Below are 21688 nucleotides of genomic sequence, written 5' to 3'. Positions count from 1 at the left end.
AGAGCAGGTCAGAACAGGGAAGAGAGGGGCCAAGAGGCAGTGAGTTTGGGGCTGTACGCCTAGGAAAAGAAATGAAATTTGAGAAGATCCTAAGAAACATAGAAAGTGGGAGGAAAAATGTGGGGTGAGAGGCAGGAATCAGAGATGGCCCATATGCAGCTTGTGGGGTGGAGCGTTGGGCTCAGAATATCTGCTCAGTCGGGCGATCCCTGGCAATCCTGTGGTTGAGACTTCATGTTCCAATGCAGAAGATGTGGGAGCTAAGGTCCCACATGCCTCGTGGCCAAAAAACCAAAGCATAAAACAGAGGAAATATTGCAGCAAATTCAATAAAGACTTTAAAGTGGTCCACATTAAAAAAAAAAAAAAATCTTAAAATAATATCTGCTTCATGCCAGGAAAAGGGTCCACCCTCACCTCATGGTGGATTTCCTCTTTCCACTAGAGGGTGTAACAGAGTTAGGGTCTTTAAAGCCTGAGGCAGAAGGGGAAAGAGTCTGTACGCCAAGCAAGTCGAAGATGAATGCCAGAGGACTTGGATCTCAGCTAAAGGACAGTATTCCAGTTACTGAGCTGTCAGCAAGTGGACCTTTTGAAAGTCATGATCTTCTTCGAAAAGGTTTCTCTTGTGTGAAAAATGAACTGCCCAGTCATCCTCTTGAATTATCAGAAAAAAATTACCAGCTCAACCAAGATAAGATGAACTTCTCCACACTGAGAAACATCCAGGGTCTTTCTGCACAACTAAAACTGCAGATGGAATTCAAGGCAGTCAGTGCAGCAGGTTCAGCATCTTCCATTTGTTCCAAGCTCAAACCTTTCACTGGATATTTTGAGGGGTAACGATGAGACTATTGGATTTGAGATATTCTTAATGACCCATCACAAAGTGAACTAATGGGAGAACCGCATTTGATGCTTGAATATAAACTTGGCTTACTGTAATGCCGTGTGCTGTTCATGGAAGTAGAGGGACTGCATCTTGTTTATAGTTGTCTTTTTCCTATAATTTGATGTGTACAACATTAAAAGTCCTAACACATGAGAATTGTTGCCTAAAATAAATAAATAAAGCCTGAGGCAGCCTGGGGAAGCAAGCTTGAGGAATCTGAGGTGGGTAGTGGGATTGACAGTAGAACCTAGGGAGAAGGAATTTTGACCCCACGAGGAAGTATGGGATGCTTCTGGAGACTTTGGCACTTGGGTCACCTATTTTGACTTCTTGGGACTCACAGGCATAACCAAGAAGGAACAGAAAGCCTCAGCTGGGTGTGCCAGGCAGAGTCTGAAGGTGAGAGAAGGTAGCTAGTTAGTTCTGCAAAGAACAGCAGTGGTGATCTTCCCCTGCTCTTTGCTACATCTAGAAACTTTGTTTCTGGTTCCTCCAGGCTTGATTCCCTGAGCATGGAATCTGTGGAGTGATTGGTCCCTGAGCAAGAAGCTCAGGCTTCCACTGCACAGCCCAGGATGAGGAATCGGCATGCCCACATTCCCAGGCAGAACTTGGAGTCATCCAGAGAGGAGTGGAGGGTTACACTGTGGTGCCATCTCAGAGGACCAGGAAGGCTCCACCACCCTGCTGGCTACTTGCTTTCTGAAGCTGAAATTCCAGTTACAGCTAAAGTCCAAAGCCTGGACCATCCAGGTATAATGCAAAGAGAAATAGCATTGTCCTCCCAACAGTCCCCGCACCTCCGTATGGACCAGTTGATCCCTTCTTTCCCAGGAGAAGGAAATTCACAAAGGTGAATTTTGAAAGGAATTTTAAGCAAAGAACAGTGGGACAGGATATGAGGAAGATATCACAAAAACAAATTTACACAGACACCAAGGTCAACTTGGCCTTCTTGATCATTTTGCTGTGTCAGTTCTTGCTCATGTGTTCTTTCTATTTATTCGTAACATGTTTTGTTTGGTGACATTTTTCTGGACTACAGTTTCCAATTGACAGAGGAGAAAAAAGCATTCAGGTTAGACCAAAGTAAGAGCTGGATATCTTATCAACCTAACACAGCAAACCTCCCACTTCCCAGTGCAGGGAGCACTGGAGGTACAGAGAGTTCTCCAGAAGACACTGTGGTGGTCAAGACTTCTACTGGGCTCAGGACACCTGAACCTGAATCCCAGCTCTGCCACCCAAGGCAAATCATGTCCTCTTTGAGGCTTATTTTTCTCATCTGTGAAATAGGGATATTATTTCAAAGGAAAAAGTAGAACTGAACAATATTTAAAGCATAAAAAAGTAGATTTTATTCAGAACTCTTGCAATATGAGAAAAGGGATTTCAGTGTAGACCTGGGCTTAACTCCAAATGATCATGGGCAAGTGGAAAGCTATAGCCAAGAAGCAGGGAGGTGGGTCAGTGGATAGAAAATTACCAAGAAAAAACAGGGGGTGAGTGGATTCTGGCTAAACCAACTTAACAGAATTTTTGGCGGAAGACAGACCAGGGTGATTAAGTATCACTTTGGGGGGATGGTGGAGGATAAGGAAGCTGATCAGACATTGAGAGTACCAGATATTGAAGATGGGCCTTTTTTTGCTAAACTGACTGGGCAGGGCTCTTGCTAAATCTAAATTTTATAGAAAAGTGTACAGATGGGTCTAGAAGGAGGTTTAGGAGGCTGAATAAAGTTCAGTCAAGCAAAAGTCTTTGTCAAATAACACCTATGCAAAAGGTTGTGGGGGCTTACCAGGTGGCACTAGTGGTAAAGAATCCACCTGCCAAACTGCCAGTGCTGGAGACATAAGAGACGTGAATTCAATCCTTGGGTCAGGAAGATCCTCTGAAGGATGGCATAGCAACTTAACTCCAGTATTCTTGTCTGGAGAATCCCATGGACAGAGGAGTCTGGTAGGCTATAGTCCATAGGGTTGCAAAGAGTCGGACATGACTGAAGCGACTTAGCACGCAAAAAGTTGTTAGAATAAAATAAGCCCAAACATGGAAATGTGCATTATAAATGTGAAGACACCCAGAGAGGGCACTTGCCCCCTCACTTCATCCTGATGTCATCCCTGAAGGTAGAAACAAGTGAGAGAAGCAGGGCATGAGGAGGAGACTGGAAAAGAATTTCCAGGCTCATCTACCTACTGAGGTCTTTCCAGCGTTCCCTTTGGGTTTTAGGATGTAGGCATGTATGAATCTAATTCATCTTCTCCCTGCCTGCCGCCAGTTCCTGTCTCATCTCCCTCTGAGCCCAGCTACCTGTCAGCTGGGCCTTCCAGGTGGCACCAGTGGTAAAGAACCAGCCTGCCAATGAGGAGACACACAAGAGACGTGGGTTCAGTCCCTGGGTTGGGAAGATCCCCTGAAGGCGGGCATAACAACCCACTCCAGTATTCTTGCCTGGAGAATCCCACTGGCAGAGGAACCTGGAGGGCTACAAGTCCCATGGGGTTGCAAAGAGTCAGACATGACTAAAGCGACTTAGCATGGCACGGCACCTATCAGCTCGCCCCTTTTCCAGAGTTGGGATACTTCTAGATCTCCATAACAAATGCCTTTCTTTATCTTCTTGTCCTTCCTTCTCCCCTCCCAAGGTATCTGATGGGGACAAAGAGGGGTGGGTGAAAATGGAGGAGGCGAGTAGATGCCCTGAGATCTGTCTGGTGGAGACCTCCTGGACCCAGAGACTGCTGGATGTTCCTGGGGGCAGGAATCTGAAACCAAGATTAGGTTGATAGCCTATGGATTTGGGGTGTAAGTGAGTTGGAGCAAGGTTAAGATTATGATGTTTTCACAAAGAAGGAAGACACAGATGTGGCTTGAACAGACTTAGCCTGGGTTATGTGCAGCCCTGTCAAGAACTTTAAAGGCGATTTTTCTCCTAAGCTACCCCAAATGGGAGACTCTTATCTGGGGGTGGGGTTAAAATTGCTTCCCTCCATATCATTGATTCCCCGATAGACTCTCATGCTATTAAAAATGTTGTGCTTAGTCGCTCAGTCATGTCTGAGTCTCTGCAGTCCCATGGACTGTAGCCCATCAGGCTCCTCTGTCCATAGAGTTTTCCAGGCAAGAGTACTGGAGGGGGTTTCCATTTCCCACTGCTAATAAAGTTACTCTTACTAATAAAGCTGCTGTGGGTCAGCCTTAAGGCACCCAGGCTGAGATGGGGTAGGAAGTGAGATATTTAGTAAACCTGATCTATTAAGTCTTAAGACTTGAACTAGAGGGCCAGGCCCTGTGTATGTCCCTATAACCCTGCAAGGTACATGTCATCATCCCCATCTCACATCTGAGAACACTGAGGTTCAGGGAGATGAATATGCACCCTTGTCATTACTGAGTCTCGATTCAGGGTGGATGGTCAAGTGGAACTGCAGAATGCCAACTGCCCTGAACCATACCTACCCAGGTCACACATGAAGTCCCAAAGCTGAAATTCAAGCCTAGGTCTATCTGGCTCCAAAGTTAAAAAAACATGAGCTGAGAGTTTATCCTCTGCCTGGTGGGCACCTGTATACTGAACTGTTATTCCTCAAAGGCACAGAGATGAGCCTTTAAGAATGGATTCACTGTTGGCTGCAAGGAGAGTGTTTAGTTGGTAACACCAGCTGTTAGCTCTTTCAGATGCACCTCAGCATTCATGCCAGGACCACATACTTCTCATGGCAACCCCCAGGTCAGTGACTGAGCAAGGCAGTGGTGCAAGGAATTGGCTAGTTCCAGTCCCACAAGACTCCTTTATTTTATTTTATGGTTATGAAGCTTAATAAAAATTCTTACACATACTTCCAATTTATCATTAAATATTGAGAACATAGTTCCCACTGAAAAAACTCTTTTTTAAAATTAATTTTTATTGGAGTTGCCTTACAATGTTGTGTTATCTTCTCAGTCAGTTCAGTCACTCAGTCGTGTCCGACTCTTTGAGACCCCATGAAGCGCAGCATGCCAGGCCTCCCTGTCCATCATCAACTCCTGGAGTTTACTCAAACTCATGTCCATCGAGTCGGTGATGCCATCCAACCATCTCATCCTCTGTTGTCCCCTTCTCCTCCTGTCGCCAATCCCTCCCAGCATCAAGGTCTTTTCCAATAAGTCAACTCTTCACATCAGGTGGCCAAAGTGTTGGAGTTTCAGCTTCAGTATCAGTCCTTCCAATGAACACCCAGGACTGATCTCCTTTAGGATGGACTGCTTGGATCTCCTTGCAGTCCAAGGGACTCTCAAGAGTCTTCTCCCACACCAAGTTCAAAAGCATCAATTTTTTGGCGCTCAGCTTTCTTCACAGTCCAACTCTCACATCCATACATGACCACTGGAAAAATCATAGCCTTGACTAGTCGGACCTTTGTTGGCAAAGTAATGTCTCTGCTTTTTAATATGCTATCTAGGTTGGTCATAACTTTCCTTCCAAGGAGTAAGCGTCTTTTAATTTCATGGCTGCAATCACCATCTGCAGTGATTTTGGAGCCCCCAAAAATAAAGTCAGCCACTGTTTCCATTGTTTCCCCATCTATTTGCCATGAAGTGATGGGACCAGATGCCATGATCTTAGCATCTACTGCACAGCAAAAATGAATCAGCCCTGCATGAACATAGATCCCCTCCCCTCTGGACTTGCTTCCCATTCAGGTCCCCACAGTGCGTTAAACAGAGTTCCCTGTACTACATAGTGGGCTTCCCTAGTAGCTCAGCTGGTAAAGAATCCGGCTGCAAAGCAGGAGACCTGGATTTGAACCCTGAATTGGGAAGACCCCTGGAGAAGGCATAGGCTACCCACTCCAGTATTCTGGCCTACATAGTATGTCCTCATTAGTCATCTATTTTATACCTAGTATCAGTAGTGTATATGTGCCAATCCGAATCTCCCAGTTCCTCACATTCCCTTTCCCCTTTGGTATCTATATATCTGTTCTCTTTGTCTGTGTCTCTATTTCTGTTTTGCAAATAGGATCATCTATACCATTTTTCTAGATTCCACACACATATGTGTTAATATATTATATTTGTTTTTCTCTTTCTGACTTACTTCAGTCTGTATGACAGTCTCGAGGTCCATCCACATCTCTACAAATGACCCAATTTCATTCCTTTTTATGGCTGAATAATATTCCATTGTATACATGTACTACATCTTTATGCATTCCTCTGCTGATGGACATTTAGGTTGCTTCCTTTAATAGGCAGTCTGTGCCCCAGAGCATCCCACATAACCCATAGGGACTGTGTGACTTTGTCAGCTGTGCTGACTCCCTCACCCAATTCTGCCTCCTCCCTTTTCCTTTCACAGGTGTTATTCCCCAGTAAACTTTTTCATTTCACTCCATCTCAGCATTTGCTTCCAGAAGGACCCAACCTGAGACACTCACTTGAAAGAGGCTGGCCAGTTTACAGGTATAGACACTGACCATCTCAGCTGGGTTTCACACCCAGACCTGCACAACTCAAAGTCCTCAGTCCTCGGCTCTGTGGTCAACAGTCCAGTGAGGGGGAGGTGGGCTTAGTGGGTCTGGCTCCAGCTCTGCAGAGGAGGGCAAAATCTGTTTGTAAGGAAAAGATTCTTACACTGCAAAAGATACAGACCAAGGGGACTGATGCCATTGTGGGGTGGGGTGGGGAGTTCTCTTCTGTGCCTGAACCCTCAAAGGGAGTATGTTACGTGTCGGTGTCAGCCCACCACAGAGGAGTGACCCAAAGTAATGAAAGGGGAGCTCTGCTCAGGAGGTCGTGGCTCCCAGGCCATGATGAAAGCAGGAGCCCTGGTGTTTGGGCCACACAAAGGCCCCTCTCATTCTCCCAGGCTTGGGTTTCAAGCCCACTTTTCTCAAAGTGTCCTGCGTTTTCACACTAATTAGCTCCTTTCCCATTTTCCCTCTGAGGCAGAGGGGTACCAATGCCTTCCCAAGTAATGTCTTCCAGACCTGGGATTCCCAAGAAGGAGGGGCCATGCTGAGTGCACAGGCAGGGGTGAAGGGGCAGGAGTGACGTGAGGCTCAAGAATCTAAATTTATCCATTCACTCACCTTTAAGGAGAAGAAAACTCAGCCTGGAAACTAGCAACAGTGCTCAAAAAGCCAGCACCCAAGGGTCCAGATTTGCTATCTGAGACCTATGTGTAGGCTCCCCCTTTCAATTTCTGAAAGAAAAAGAGAATCTCAGCATAATTTTAGAACTGGAAGAACCTTGGCAAACATGGAGTCCACACTCCTCCTACCATGGAAGGAATGCTGTCCCAGGGAGAAGGGGGTGTCCCAGGTCACGCAGTTGATCAGTGGTGGATGCGGGCCTTGTCCCCATGGCTCCATTGCTCCTTCTGCTCTGCGCTTTGCCCTCCATGGTTATTAGATTGTCTTGTGCAATTCTAGCACCCCGGTCAGAACCACTACCTCTCGCCTAAACCTCTGTCCACAGGCAACGCTAAGTGCTGTCATTATGGGGATTGAATGATGGAGGCCTGCCCTCTCACCTTTCCGGGGAGTCAGCTCTTCGCATCAGGTGGCCAAAGTATTGGGGCTTCAGCTTCAACATCGGTCCTTCCAGTGAGTATTCAGGATTGATCTCCTGTGAGATTGACTGGTTTCATTTCATACTTAAGCTCATTTCCTTAAGCTAGAATCAGGACTGGTATATTTGGCTACTCTGCTCTGACCTTCCTTTTCCTACAGCGGGAAGTCAATTAGTGTGAATTAGTTACGTCTACAGGGTGTGAGAGTATTCTTGGACACCTAGGGCCCATTAAATTTCTAATGCTGACGGTCTAATGGTAGAGGCAAAACCAACCATAAAATAAGATCATTACTCAGGTGAGCTAAAATCGTGGGTGGATTAACGATTCTGCAGGTGGATTGGGAAACAGGTCAAGTCCCTCAGGCTTCCCCAGTTGCTCAGTGATAAAGAATCCGCCTGCTATACAGGAGTTGCAGGAGAGGCAGGTTCAATCCCTGAATCAGGAAGATCCCCTAGAGGAGGGCATGGCAACCCACTCCAGTATTCTTGCCTGAAGAATTCCAGGGACAGAGGAGCCTGGTGGGCTACAGTCCATGGGGCCGCAAGGAATCAGACACAACTGAAGCGACTTAGCACTCACACACACCAAGTCCCTCAAGGATGCCTTCCTCAGGTGAGCTCCCAGCCCTGATCCAGGGCCAGCTGCCAGGCCACTCATGAATATCTGAGCATTGATACAGAGGTGATATTCTAGAGAAAGTAATCCAAAAGAAATTTGAAAGAGCAGGGGATGGGGTGGGGGAAATTAACCCGAGGGTCAGAGCAGAAGAAAATGGAAGTAGTCCTGCAGCAAAACCTAGCTGGGAAGTGTGGTCCTCTCCTCCTTGGCTCCCTGGGAAGGGGAGCTAACTGAAACTCAAGGGATAGGTCAAAGGGAGGGAAAGGGGACAGAGCCTGGGAACCCCAGCAAGCCCTGCTCCCCGGGGTACAGTGGAGACAACAAAACTCAGGGTCAGCCCGGCACTCCAACAGCCCTGCTACCCTGTGAACCTATGTGGTGGGCACCGCTCCTGCCACAGGCGATGCTGAGAACAAGATACAGCCCCGTCTCACAGGGTCACAATCCAGAGGGTTTAGACACGGGGAGGGTTTACTGACAGGCCTTCTGAGTTCGCGGCCCTGAGATCTGGGAGTCTGTTGGGCGATGGAGCAAGCTCCCTGAGGGCGATCCAAGAGGATCTCTTTCTTGCAGTAGTTTCCTAGGGCTGCCGTGACAAAGGACCATATACTTGGTGGATTGAAACAACAGAAATGTATTCTCTCCTGCCTCTGGAGTCCAGAAAGCCTGAATCAAGGTGTTGACCAGAGCACACACCCTCCAAAGTCTCCGGGGAAGAATTCTTCCTTGACAGCTGGTGGTTGAGGGTGTCCTTGGCATTTCTTGGTTTGCAGCTGCATCACCCCAATCTCTGCCTCCACAATTACACGGCCATCTCCGTCCGTGTGTCTCTTGTTTCCATTCTCATAAGAACAAAAGTCACTGGAGTGCTGTCCATGCTAATCCAGTATGACCACAGTGTAACTTAGCTGATTACATCTGCGAAGGCTGTTTCCCATCCAAGTACTAACAAGGCTTGACCCTGCTTAGCCTCTGAGATCAGATGAGATCCGGCGCTGTAAGGGTGGTATGGTCGTAGACGAAGACTATTTCCAAGTACAGTCACATTGTGAGGTGACCTGAGTTTGGGAGGGGACACTTATCCAGTCCAGTAACAACCTATTTGAAGAAAGTTTGTCCAGGGTAAGTGTGAAAGTGAAAGTGTTAGTTGCTCAGTCATGTCTGACTCTTTGCAATCCCATGGATTCAAAGAATCCAGATCCATAGCCTGCCAGGCTCCTCTGTCCACGGGATTTCCAGGCAAGAATACTGGAGTGGGTAGCCATTCCCTTCCCAAGGGATTTTCCTTGCCCAGGAATCGAACCTGGGTCTCCTGCATTGCAGGCAGATTCTTTACTGTCTGAGCCACCAGGGAAGCCCTTAGGGTAAGTGTGGGACATTTTAACAGATCATGGCCTCTGCAGGGAAGCCCGGTAGGTGAGCCCACTTCCCCTGGGCTGGCTCAGGAAATCCTCAAATGCCTGTTCTTGTTGCCACTGAGCCATGGCTGAGTGACCCAGGGAAATGGGCAGGGCAGGACTAATTGCCAGATCAAATTTCCCAGGGGAGGGGGCGGGCAGGCAGTAGCCGCAGGAGCTCCCAGTCTGGCCACTTCCTGCTATGCTCAGACCACCCTCTGCTGCCCAGGAAAGTGGTGAGAGCAGCAGAGCAGGGCCCCCTGGAACTGACCACACCCTCCTCCATACCTCAATTTCAGCCTTGTGCTCACTCTCAAAAGTGAGTGAAGGTGTCACACTTCCTGAACATGAAGAAGAAAATAAGGGTGGGCAAGAACAGAATAATATATATTAAAAAAAACAACCCCACCCTGTCCTTGGGCATTCCACAACTGGGCTGGTCAGCCAACTCCCTACCCCCCAGGGTAACCCCCACACACACCTCAACACAGACACACTGCTCACCAATGGTGGGGAAGAGCTAGACTCAGAACACTTTCTCTTTCATCTACACAAACCTAGACTCTCCCTTGATAGGGAACAATAACTTCCCACTTTGCCTGGCTCCCTTGAAATTACTTCTTTAGGTGTGATTAGAATGTTCTCATTCCCCAGCCCTCAGTTACCACACATACTCCCAGGAGCCCTGAAACCCTGGGACAAAGGAGGAAGAGAGAGGCAAGAGGATTGCAATTGATAAGTCTGCTCCCCTCGTGGCTGCAGGGCCTGCAAGAGACCCAAGGTCCAAGAGACAAGCCTGAGGGAAGAGTTACTCACCAGTTTGCTCTCCTTTCAGGAAGGAGGGTGTGAGCCCCTCAAGGCAGAGTGAGTGCTCTAGGGGAAAGGGCAAGGACTTTGGAGTTGCCAAGCTGTTTCCTAGCTGAACCTCAGTCTCCCCATCTGCACAATGGGAATAATAATAATCATTCCTATGAGCTCAGCACATAGAAGATTCTCAGCAAATGTTACTGTCTCCCACAGGGCAGGTGGATGTAGAAACAGAGTCAAAAAGTTGTTTCTAGCGAGAGTCTGGGGTTGTTCTGGGTGGAGAGGCCAGCTCATGGAAGTGAAAGGACTATAGTATGATTCTTTCTATATGAATCGCTCTGGTAGGGAGATGGGGCATGGAGGTGGGCAAGCCCAGCCACAGGGCTTATATGGTTACTATCCCCACCAGGGTCCTGGTAAACTGAGAGATGGTCAGCTGGGCCAGATCAAGTGAGTTGGTATTAATCATAAGCAGATAAGGTCATTTTATGCAGTGATTATGCTTAAGTCAGTAAGTTCTTTAAGGCTGAGATTTATGATTTAGAGGCTGAGAGAGGGGCCTGTTTGAGAGAATGAGGTTCTGAGAATCAGAAGCAGTCATATTGAATCCAGCTACTAAGAAGCATAATATGCAAGGGCAGGGAAGAGATGAGTCCTGGAAGAATATTTTTGAGGGTTACTTTCTTATTCTGACACTAGACTATCTCACATACATTGCAGGTCCTGGATGCAACTTGTGTGTCAGGACTTCAAATGTAGGCTCCAATGTCTTCTGATAAATAATACATATTGTTAATCATTAAATTATTATGATATGTGATGTAATGGTGTCTCTTATTTATACTTATTTTATTAGCCTAATGTAAGTGTGAGATTGGCTTTCTAAAAATGCTGTAAAAGGTTTCATGACTGTTATTGCCTGGAGAGCCCTTGACTGTCTGACTGCTTTTAACATGTCTGGGCAGCCAAACCCTAATCACTGGTCCCTTTGGACAGTTAGGCCACTGACCTTGGTTACTTTGCCCCTCTACCAAGATCAGGCACACAAGGATTTGTCTCTCAGAGGACCCACCCCACCCCTCACCCTGTGTCATCAAAGTAAAGATCACTATAGTTTGCCTAAAGGATTAAATACATGAAACTCATGGTTCACTGGACTCATCACCCTAACCCTCTGGCTGCTCCTTTTGGCACTCCTCATCTAAGGGCAATGAGAGGCCATCGCAGGGATTTAAGCAAGGATGACTTGATCAGATTTTTGACTCAAACAGGATGGAAACCAAGTTTCGAAGCAGCGAGACTGGATGAGAGAGGAGGCTTCATGGTAGAGCCCAGGCAAGAGATGATGGTGTGTGGAGAAAGACAGTGGCAGGGAGGCGGGAAGTGCTTCACTGGAGAAAGGTTCAGGGATAGAATCCACAAGGCTTGCTGGGACAGGGTCATTCTTGTCCTCCACTTTGAGCCACAGGAAGGAGGGTGGTGCCAGTAACCGAGAACTGGAACATCAGTGGAGTAGTAAGTTGGAGGCATGGAAGAAGGTTGTAAGAGGGGAGAACATGAGTTCCTTTTTTGTAGGGTGACCATATTATAATTGTTCAGACCAGTACACATTTGAAAATACAAGGAGGCACCATTGGAGCAACTGGATTGTTGTTCAGTTGCTCAGTCATTCCAATTCTTCGAAACTCCATGGACTACAGCATGCCAGTCTCCTCTATCCTCCACTGTCTCCCAGAATTTGGTCAAATTCAAGTCCATTGAGTTGGTGATGCTATCTAACCATCTTATTCTCTGCTGCCCCCTTCTCTTACCTTCAATCTTCCCAGCATCAGGATCTTTTCCAATGAGTCAGTTCTTTGCAGCATGTGACCAAAAAATTACTGGAGCTTCAATTTCAGGATCAGTCCTTCCAATGAGTATTCAGGGTTGATTTCCTTTAAGATTGACTGGTTTAATCTCCTTGCAGTCCAAGGGACTCTTAAGAGTCCTCTCCAGTAGTTGGGACAACAACATAAATTGAGCCTGCACCTGGCAAATCAGCCCTTCAGTCATTCTAGTTTGGGCCTGTATTGAGGTGGGAGGTACCTATACTCAAGTGAAGAGATCAAGCAGACAACAAACATATATGTCTGAGTTTAGGTGAGATTTTTATCAAAGCACTTTCTACCAGTAAAACAAGCGAGTTGTTTCTTTCCAATTGCTTTATTGTATTTAATTAAAACACATAACTGTTGTCACTATAGATGCCAAAATAAACAGGAAGCAAAGAAAAAAAAATAAAGGAACATGAAACCCAAATCCTTATTCTTTGTTTAGAGCTTCTCCTTCCTTCGCCACCAGCCCCGGGCAGGAATGAGAGGCAAAATTAAAATTCACTTGTGTTTTATCCATATTTGTGAGTGTGTGTTTCCGTATAAATGACCAATGCCTTAAAAACAAACTCAGGACCTAAAGGACAGCCTTTCATCAGACGAGTACAGCAGTGGGGAAAGTAAGGAGACAATGGAGAGGACGAAGCAGGAGTACTTCTTAAGGGCTTCCCTGATAGCTCAGTTGGTAAAGAATCCGCCTGCAATGTAGGAGACCCCAGTTCTGTTGCAGGAAGGGTGACCCCTTCCAGGGCCCGAAACTGGGCTCTTGTCTATCACTCGGAAATGAATTGTCTGAGGAGACACATGTGCTGACAAAGCAAGAGATTTTATTGGGAAACGGCACCGGGTGGAGAGCAGTAGGGTAAGGGAACCCAGGAGAACAGCTCTGCCAAATGGCTCGGGTTTTATGGTGATAGGATTAGTTTCCGGGTTGTCTTTAGCCAATCATTCCGACTCGGAGTCCTTCCTGGTGGTGCACACTTTGTTCAGCCAAGATGGATGCCAGAGAGGAGGATTCTGGGAGGTGGTTGGACATGTGGTGTCTCCTTTTGACCTTTCCTGAACTCTTCCGGTTAGTGGTGGCTTATTAGTTCCGTGTTCCTTACCAGGACCTCCTGTTGCAAAATAACTCATGCAAATGGTTACTATGGTGCCTGACCAGGGTGGGTGGTTTCAGTCAGTGTGCTTCCCCTAACAGTTCGATTCCTGGGTCGGCAAGATCCACTGGAGAAGGGATAGGATACCCACTCCAGTATTCTTGGGCTTCCCTTGTGGCTCAGCTGGTAAAGAATCTGCCTGCAATGCAGGAGGCCTGGGTTCAATTCCTGAGTTGGGAAGATCCCCTGGAGAAGGGAAAGGCTACCTACTCCAGCAGGCCTGGAGATTCCAGTGACTGTATAGTCCATGGGGTCACAAAGAGTCAGACATGACTGAGTGACTTTCACTTCACTCAGAGCAGGAGAGCTGAGCAAATGGCCAGGTTTGATGCATCAGGCATCCAGGCCAGAACTTGAAGTACTGAACCACGGGGAAGGGCCACTGTGGGGAGAGACTCCAGCACACAGGAAGATGGTCCTCTGACAGAGGCAGATCAGGAGTCCAGCCCCTCTGGATGCAGCCCAGGTGTGCAGGTGAAAAGAGTGGTAATAAGAATAAATGATGCAATGAAACCAGAGCTCCTACAAGGTGTTGGTAGTTTGGTGCTGCCAGCCTGCATGGCCCTATGAGAAACGTGAGAAGTACTCGAGCTGACTCACCCACATTTCCTAGAACGTAGGTGAAATCCTTTGGGTACCTGGCTGGAACCCGGAATAACTGCCCTGAATCGGGGGAGATTCAGAAAGAAGGGGGATTGCTGAGAAGCCCTGAGGAGCCTCCCAGCAGCCAGATTCGTGAGGAGCACCATCATCCATGTTGGGAGGTGGGGTGAGGAGGGGGGTTTGCGCAAAAGGTGCTTGTGTTTGGGGGTTTCCTTGTTTTCTCCCTGAGATGGAGGATTTTGAATTCGTGGAGGGGAGGCAGAGAGAGAAGGTGGGTGGGGACCAGGCTGTGAAAGTCATCATCTCTAGGAGGAGGCGCTTTCTGTGGGAACAGACTTGGCCCTGACTCCCTCCCAACTTCCCTCCGGTGCCCAAAGATTCTTTGAGGCCTCAGACCCTTCCTCACTGGCTTTGCTGACATCTCCAACCCCTAATCAGGAAGCTCTGACTGCACCTCCAGGTGGCCCACGCCTGCCTGCTGAGGAGGAGGCCCTCCTCAAGTTGCCCACAGGGATTCCTGCCCACTCCCTTCTCCCTTCAGCCACTTCTCCGGTTTCCCTCTTCCCCTGGCTGGTCCTCACAGTGCCTCAGGGTTCAGCTGAAGCTTATTCATCAAATCTTTGCTGAGGCTGTTTTCCAGGCAAACCTTAGCTTCCTTACTGTGTCCCAGCCTGGTCTCTCCTCCTGGTCCCTCCTGGACTGGTCTGCACAGTCTCATAGATTTAGGCAGAAGACAGGAGACTCCTGGGTCAGAGACAGAGGACTCTATGACTCAAGGTGCAGTAGGAAGCCTGAACTTCCTGTTCGCATTCCCTTCCCTTGCACTCGCAGTCCCACAGGTCAAAGCAGAGGCAGTGGGTGCTGAGGACTCTGATCTTAGGAAACCCCAGTCTCTTTAAGGGACCTCAAGAAAACCTGCTCAGCCTTGCCCCCAAGGCAGACCTTCTCATTATTATACTGGACGGCAAACAAAGTAGCTTTTTGTCCCAGAAGAGTCTCCCAGAGGGAGACATTACCTCTGCCTTCTAACACTGTTCACACTTTGTAAACATCCTTGAAAAGATAGTGTGGAACAGGGGTCCCCAGCCTCCAAGATCTAATTCCTGATGATCAGAGGTGGAGCTGATATAATAATAACAAAAATAAAGTGCACAATAAATGTAATGCTCTTGAAACCATGGCCGCCCCCATTCTGGTCTGAGGAAGAATTATCTTCCATGAAACCCATCCCTGGTGCCAAAAAGATTGGGGTCCGCCGGTGTAGGACAAAAGGCTGTCAACGCCTCTGCTCCTCCTGAGACCTGCAGAAACAGGAGAGACCGATGGATAATTGTCTACCAACATCCAACACCAGGGGAAGCCCAAGTCCGACTGGCCCAGCTTGTTGGCTCTTTCCCCTTCGCTGGGTTTACTGAGGTGACACATTCAAGTTCCCCCAGGTCTCCATGCCCAGCACAGTGCCTGACATCTACTGATTCTCAATAAGTGTTTGTCAAATGGATGAATAAATGACTGGGTCTTTATAGCATTTCTACTTCAGAATGTGAAAATAGCTTACACATTAAAGAAACCACGATAGGAATGACATTTATCGAGTACTTACCACTTGTTAGTGGAGGTGATGGAATTCCAGCTGAGCTATTTACAGTCTTAAAAGATGATGCAATTAAAGTGCTGCACTCAATATCTCAACAAATTTAGAAAACTCAGCAGTTGTCACAGGACTGAAAAAGGTCAGTTTTCATTTCAATTCCAAAGAAGGGCAGTGCCAAAGAATGTTCGAATTATTGCACAATTCTAGTAAGGTTATGCTCAAAATCCTTCAAGCTAGGCTTCAGCAGTACATGAACTGAGAAATTGCAATGTAGAAGCTTGGTTTCTAAGAGACAGAGGAACCAGAGAGCAAATTGCCAACATTCGTTGGATCATAAAGAAAGCAAGGGAATTCCAGAAAAACATCAACTCTGCTTCATTATGTGAAAGCCTTTGACCGTATAGATCACAACAAACTGTGGAAAATTCTTAAAGACTTGAAAATACCAGACCACCTTACCTGCCTCCTGAGAAATCTGTATGCAGGTCAAGAAGCAACTGTTAGAACTCGACATGGAACAATGGACTGGTTCCAAATGGGGAAAGGAGTACATCAAGGCTATATATTGTCATCTTGCTTATTTTACTTATATGCAGAATGCATTGTGAGAAATTCTGGGCTGGATGAATCACAAGCTAGAATTAAGATTGCCAGGAGAAATATCAACAACCTCAGATATGCAGATGATACTACTCTAATGGCATAAAGTGAAGAGGAACTAAAGAGCCTCTTGATAAGCATGAAAGAAAAGAGTGAAAGAGTTGACTTAAAACCCACATTCAAAAAACTAAGATCATGGCATCCAGTCCCATCATTTCATAGGGAATAGTAAGGGGAAAATTGGAAGTAGTGACAGATTTTCATTTCTTGGTTTCCAAAATCACTGCAGTCAATGACTGCAGCCATGAAATTAAAAGATGCTTGCTCCTTGGAAGGAAAGCTATGACAAACCTAGACAGTATATTAAAAAGCAGAGACATCACTTTGCCAACAAAGGTCCATATAGTCAAAGCTATGGTTTCTCCAGTAGCCATGTATGGATGTGAGATCTGGACCATAAGGAAGGCTAACTGCCAAAGAATTGATGCTTTCAAACAGTGGTCCTGGAGAAGACTCTTGAGAGTCCCTTGGATTGCAAGGAGATCAAACCAGTCAGTCCTAAAGGAAATCAACCCTGAATACTCTTTGGAAGGACTGATGCTGAAGCTGAAGCTCCAATACTTTGGCCACCTGATGCAAAGAGCTAACTCATTGGAAAAGACCATGACGCTGGGAAAGACTGAAGGCAAAAGGAGAAGAGGGTGGCAGAGGATGAGACGGTTAGATAACATCACTGACTCAATGGACATGAATTTGAGCAAACTCCAGGAGACAGTGGAAGACAGGGAAACCTGGTGTGCTGCAGTCCATTGGGTCGCAAAAGTCAGGCACAACTTAGCAACTGAACAACAGCCACATGCTAGCATAGTCAATTCTATTACACCCAGAGCTGGCTTCATGGATATCTCCCTGTGTAGGCAGACAGTACCTCAGGCTTAGGAGGGCACTAAGCTTGGTTGAGTGCTCTGCTGCCATCATGTTGAAAGTCTTAGTTTTTTACAAAGGGTCCTACACTTTCATTTTGCAATGAGCTCCACAAATTATGTAGTCGGTCCTGGCTATACTAAAAATCACAGTACTCTGAAAAATCATGGAATAAAATCACAGGGCTTATGGAGGAAATGGGGTTGGGGTATAACACTCAAAAAGTTTGTCAATGACACAAAAAAATACATCTAGTAAAAATGATAGCACAGTTTTGCATGTGGAATGGTTAAGAAATTCACTGTGCTCAGTCACTCAGTCATGTGTGACTCTTTGCGACCCCATGGACTATAGACAGCCAGGGTCTTCTGCCTGTGGAATTTTCTAGGCAAGAATCCCAGAGTGGGTTGCCATTTCCTTCTCCCTGACCTAGGGATCAAACCCGCATCCCTTGCATCTCCTGCATTAGCCGGCAGATTCTTTACCACTGTGCCATCTGGAAAGCCCAAGAAATTCATTAGTACTACAATAAGAACAGCCCTTTTCCTTGAGAAAGACGTGAAGTTGGCTTCTGGGTATAGGTGTTGGAAGGGATGTTGACTCCTGGACATGGCGCTGTGTGTTATAGTGAATGGTGGAGGGTATCAGTTATCTGATACAAGATGTGAAAGAATGTGGTAACCTGAGGTAGCTGGAGGTGTCTGTGGTGTGGCCATGTGTGTGTGTTTTATAATCCTAGGTGGCTTGGTTCATCTGGGTGTGACTTTCTGCTTTCTCCTAGTGTTTCCCAAAGATGAAATAATTCCTCTGCAAATGTGAAATTTGCAGTAGGTTCAGTTTGTTCCCTCATAAATCAATGCACTGGAACAAATGAGTATTTCTGAGACAAACATTATAGCTTGATCTGACTGTACTGTTCTAATGTTTAAGGTATTGACTCATAAAACCTTCACAGTTCTAACTGGGAGGTGGTTCCTAGGAAAGATTCCCATGAGTAAGTAGTGAGGACCTGGCCTACATGAGGGGCATGGTGGGCCTCCCAGAGGCTGCCCTCCTGTACACCACATGGTAAACTCTCAAGCATCCCAGAGAATCCATAAACAATGAAAACTTTTCCCTTCTGAGGCCCAGCCAGGGTTTCCCTGGTGGCTCATCAGAGAAGAATTTACCTGCAATGCAGGAGCCACAGGAGATACAGGTTCAGTCCCTGGGTCTGGAAGATCCCCTGGAGGAGGGCATGGCAACCCACTCCAGTATTCTTGCCTGGAGAATCCCATGGACAGAGGAACCTGGTGGGCTACTGTCTGTGGGGTCACAAAAAGTCTGAGTGACTAAACAGTAACAAGCTACCTAAGTGACTCTGGGTAGGGAGGTTAAGCAACTTGTCCAGGATTTTGCAGCTAACAGGGACCAGAGCCAGATTTAGAATGCAGGTCTGTCTCTCTCCACAGCTTTTCACTTTTGCTACTTAACCTCCTCCAATGGCTAAAGCACCTATAGTTTCTTCTCAGAGTGAAAGAAACAGTGTGGTGGAGAGGTCAAGGCTGGAATGGCAGGTGCGTACTGGCAGCTTGAGAGAGGCCAGATCCCAGACAGGAGTGGCCATGCCTGGCCCAAGAGGCAAGGCTCCGAAAGGCCTTTCCATCCTGGAATCTTCTCGATGAGCCCATGGGGGTAGCCCATGGAGGACACCAGGGGGAATGCAGGCCAATGCTCCTCAATCCCTTGGTTCCTCGGTCCCACGTGTGACAGAGTCGGGATACCAGGCTTTGTGCCCAGGAAGGGAATGGGGCCAGAATTGCCAGCATGGGTGAGTTTGAGATTATAGGGACAAGTAATCCAGGACATAGAGTATCCACAGTTGCTTTTTCTCCCATGACCCTTCTGTTTAACTCTATGGTCATAATCTGACTATGATCTGGAGAGTGGCAGAAAAAAAATGAGATAAAGCTCACCAACCGTGAGTTCTCACTTATTTTCTTCTGGAGTGTGCATGGTGGGAGGGAGGAGGCAGAGGGGGCAGCAAGGATGGAAGAATAACATGCAAAACCCAAATATCATCATTTTGGGTTTCAAATACATTTTGTAATATTTTAACAGAAGGCTAACCCTGTATGTAAAATGAAAAGCATAAGTCAACTTGCAAAGCAATTATAAATAACTAAAGAAAAATACTTGCACATTTTGAAAGATATCCTTAAAATATAAGCATAATATTTGTATATTTAAAATGTGTATGTGTGTGTGTCCGACTCTTTGCGTGTCTGACTCTTTGTGACCCTTTGGATTGTAGCCCTCCAGACTCCTCTGTCCATGGAATTTTCCAGGTGAGAATACTGGAGTGGGTTGCCATTTCCTTCTTTGGGGGATCCTCCTGACCCAGGGATCAAACCCGCGTCTCTGAGTCTCCTACATTGGCAGGTGGATTCTTTACCACTGCACCATCTGGGAAGCCCCAGACTGTAATCTCCTGATCTATATGTGGGTTGTAAAATATATGTTTAAAAAATATGTGTTTACTATTTATATATTAAATATTATTTATAATATATTTATTATATAGTAATGATACTTTAAAATAAAATAAAGATGGAACAAAGTGCATGAATAAACTAAGAAATACACAGAGGTTTTCAATCCCACTAGTATTTAAAGAAATGCAAAATCAAAATAAGATACCACTTTTTTTTAAAAAATCACATTCGTAAAGATTTGAAATAAATGACAATAGCCAGGATTGATGCGCTTATGGGGAAACACACATTCATAATTGCTCTTGGGATTATAAATTGATATATTTCTGGAAAGTAATTTGTTAATACATAATGAAAGTCTTAAGACTTTACTTCTCTTCTTCAAAATTCACTTCTAGGAATTAATCCAAATGAAATTGCTGGCCAAAGATACTAAGACATACGTACATAGCAAAAACTGGAAACTGCCTAATGGATGACCGTGAAAACTTTGTTAAGTTCCTATGACTCAGTAGTACAGTGAAATATAATGCAGTCGTTAAAAAATAATCTGGTGAAAGAATATACAGCAATCAGGGGAAAAGATGGTTTATGCCATTTTATTGCAAAAGTTTCTTAAAATAACTATCTACAGTGAAGAAAAAAAGCCTGAAATGAAATACATCCAAATACTAATGTTGGCATTCTCTGAGTAGTGGGTTCCTTTTACTATTTTTGCTTGTTGGTATAGTTAACAGTTAAGTTGACCCTCTTTTATAAGAAAAGAGTAAATGTTTTGTGAGTTTTTGTTTATTTAATTTATTGATTGATTGATTTTTTTTGGCTGAACTGTGTCTTCGTTGCTACAAGGCTTTCTCTAGTTGTGGCTAGAGGGGGCTACTCCTTGTTGTGGAGCACAGGCTCTGGGGTGCGTAGTCTTCAGTATTTTCAGCACATGGGCTCAATAGTTGTGGCACATGGACGGCTTAGTTGCTCTGGGGCATGTGGCATCTTCCCAGATTAGGGATTGAACTTGTGTCCCCTGCATTGGCAGGCTGACTCTTACCTACTGCGCCACCAGGGAAGTCCAATGTTTTGTGAGTTTTTAAAATGAAGATTTATCTTCTTAAATGAGTTTTTCTCAGATGATATTAACAGGAGTTAGAACTCCTTGAGAAGACAGCCACAGAGTCCCAGGCCTGACACGACCCTGGGGCCAAAAAGTGTGATGTTTTCCCCAGGCTTGTGCTGAGCACTGGGCAGTGGAGCCTCATGCCAGTGGAGTAGGTCGGGACTAGCATTTTAAAAAACTGTGGGTGCATGTGCTGAGGACTACAACAATAACTACACTTTTATATGGGTTGTTGTTTGGAAAGAAAAAGCTTTGAGATGCTACTCTCCTGCCCAGCTTCTGGTTGAGCCCTTCCAGTGACCGGGAACTCACTACCTCTGTGCTGGTGACTGACAGTACACATTTTAGACAGTTTTCCTTATGTTAATGAACTTTGGCTTCTCATCCTGCTCCATTACCCCACTAGCTCCCTCCTCCCAAGCAGTATTTCAGACGTTTGAAGGCAGCCATCAAGTCATCCTGAGTCCAGGCCTGCCTCCCCTTACTCAACTCCTTAACAAACCCCACTCCCAGTTTTGAGGCCCTTGCCTTCCCTCCCTCTTAAGTCATCCTTTCTCTACCACCCCGGTCCATTAAAATGTCACACACACACACATACACACTCTCCTTTCCCAGGACCAAATAGGACCTGGGAAGGACCACGCCCTTCTTCCAGGCGGGGCTCTAGTAGCATTGAGCAGCTCTTTTGTGCTGGTTATCTAATTTTTCTGGTCATTTTTACTTATGTTTTTAAGATATGATTTATTGAGTATCCACTGTGTTTGGCGTTTTGATGTATTATCTCTAATCATGGAAACTTCTTGAAGTAGGTGTTCTTGTCCTGTTTTACAGATGGGAAAATTAAAGACCAATGAGAGTTTTTTGTATAAAGAATGTCTAGGGACATACAGCAGGAGCACTTACTTTAGCGGGTGTGGAGGGTGCAAGCAGAAGCTAAAAGAGGAACAGGAGTTAGCCAGAGAGGAGGGGTGGGGCAAGACAGCTGTGAGCAGAGCAATGGCATGTGCTAAGGCCCTGGGGTATATAGAAATTTGGCGTAATCAAGAATCTGAAAGAAGGCCGGAGGGATTGA

General features: G+C 46.1%; 1 pseudogene; it reads left to right on the top strand.

The window, feature by feature from the left end:
* Positions 1-518: 518 nt before the first annotated feature.
* Positions 519-1024, top strand: LOC122676108 (annotated as a pseudogene).
* The last annotated feature ends 20664 nt before the right edge of the window (positions 1025-21688 follow it).

Source organism: Cervus elaphus, chromosome 19, assembly GCF_910594005.1.
Source record: "Cervus elaphus chromosome 19, mCerEla1.1, whole genome shotgun sequence".
Classification (NCBI taxonomy): domain Eukaryota; kingdom Metazoa; phylum Chordata; class Mammalia; order Artiodactyla; family Cervidae; genus Cervus; species Cervus elaphus.
The sequence above is the reverse complement of the archived record's forward strand: the minus strand, read 5'-3'. Positions and strand labels throughout refer to the sequence as shown.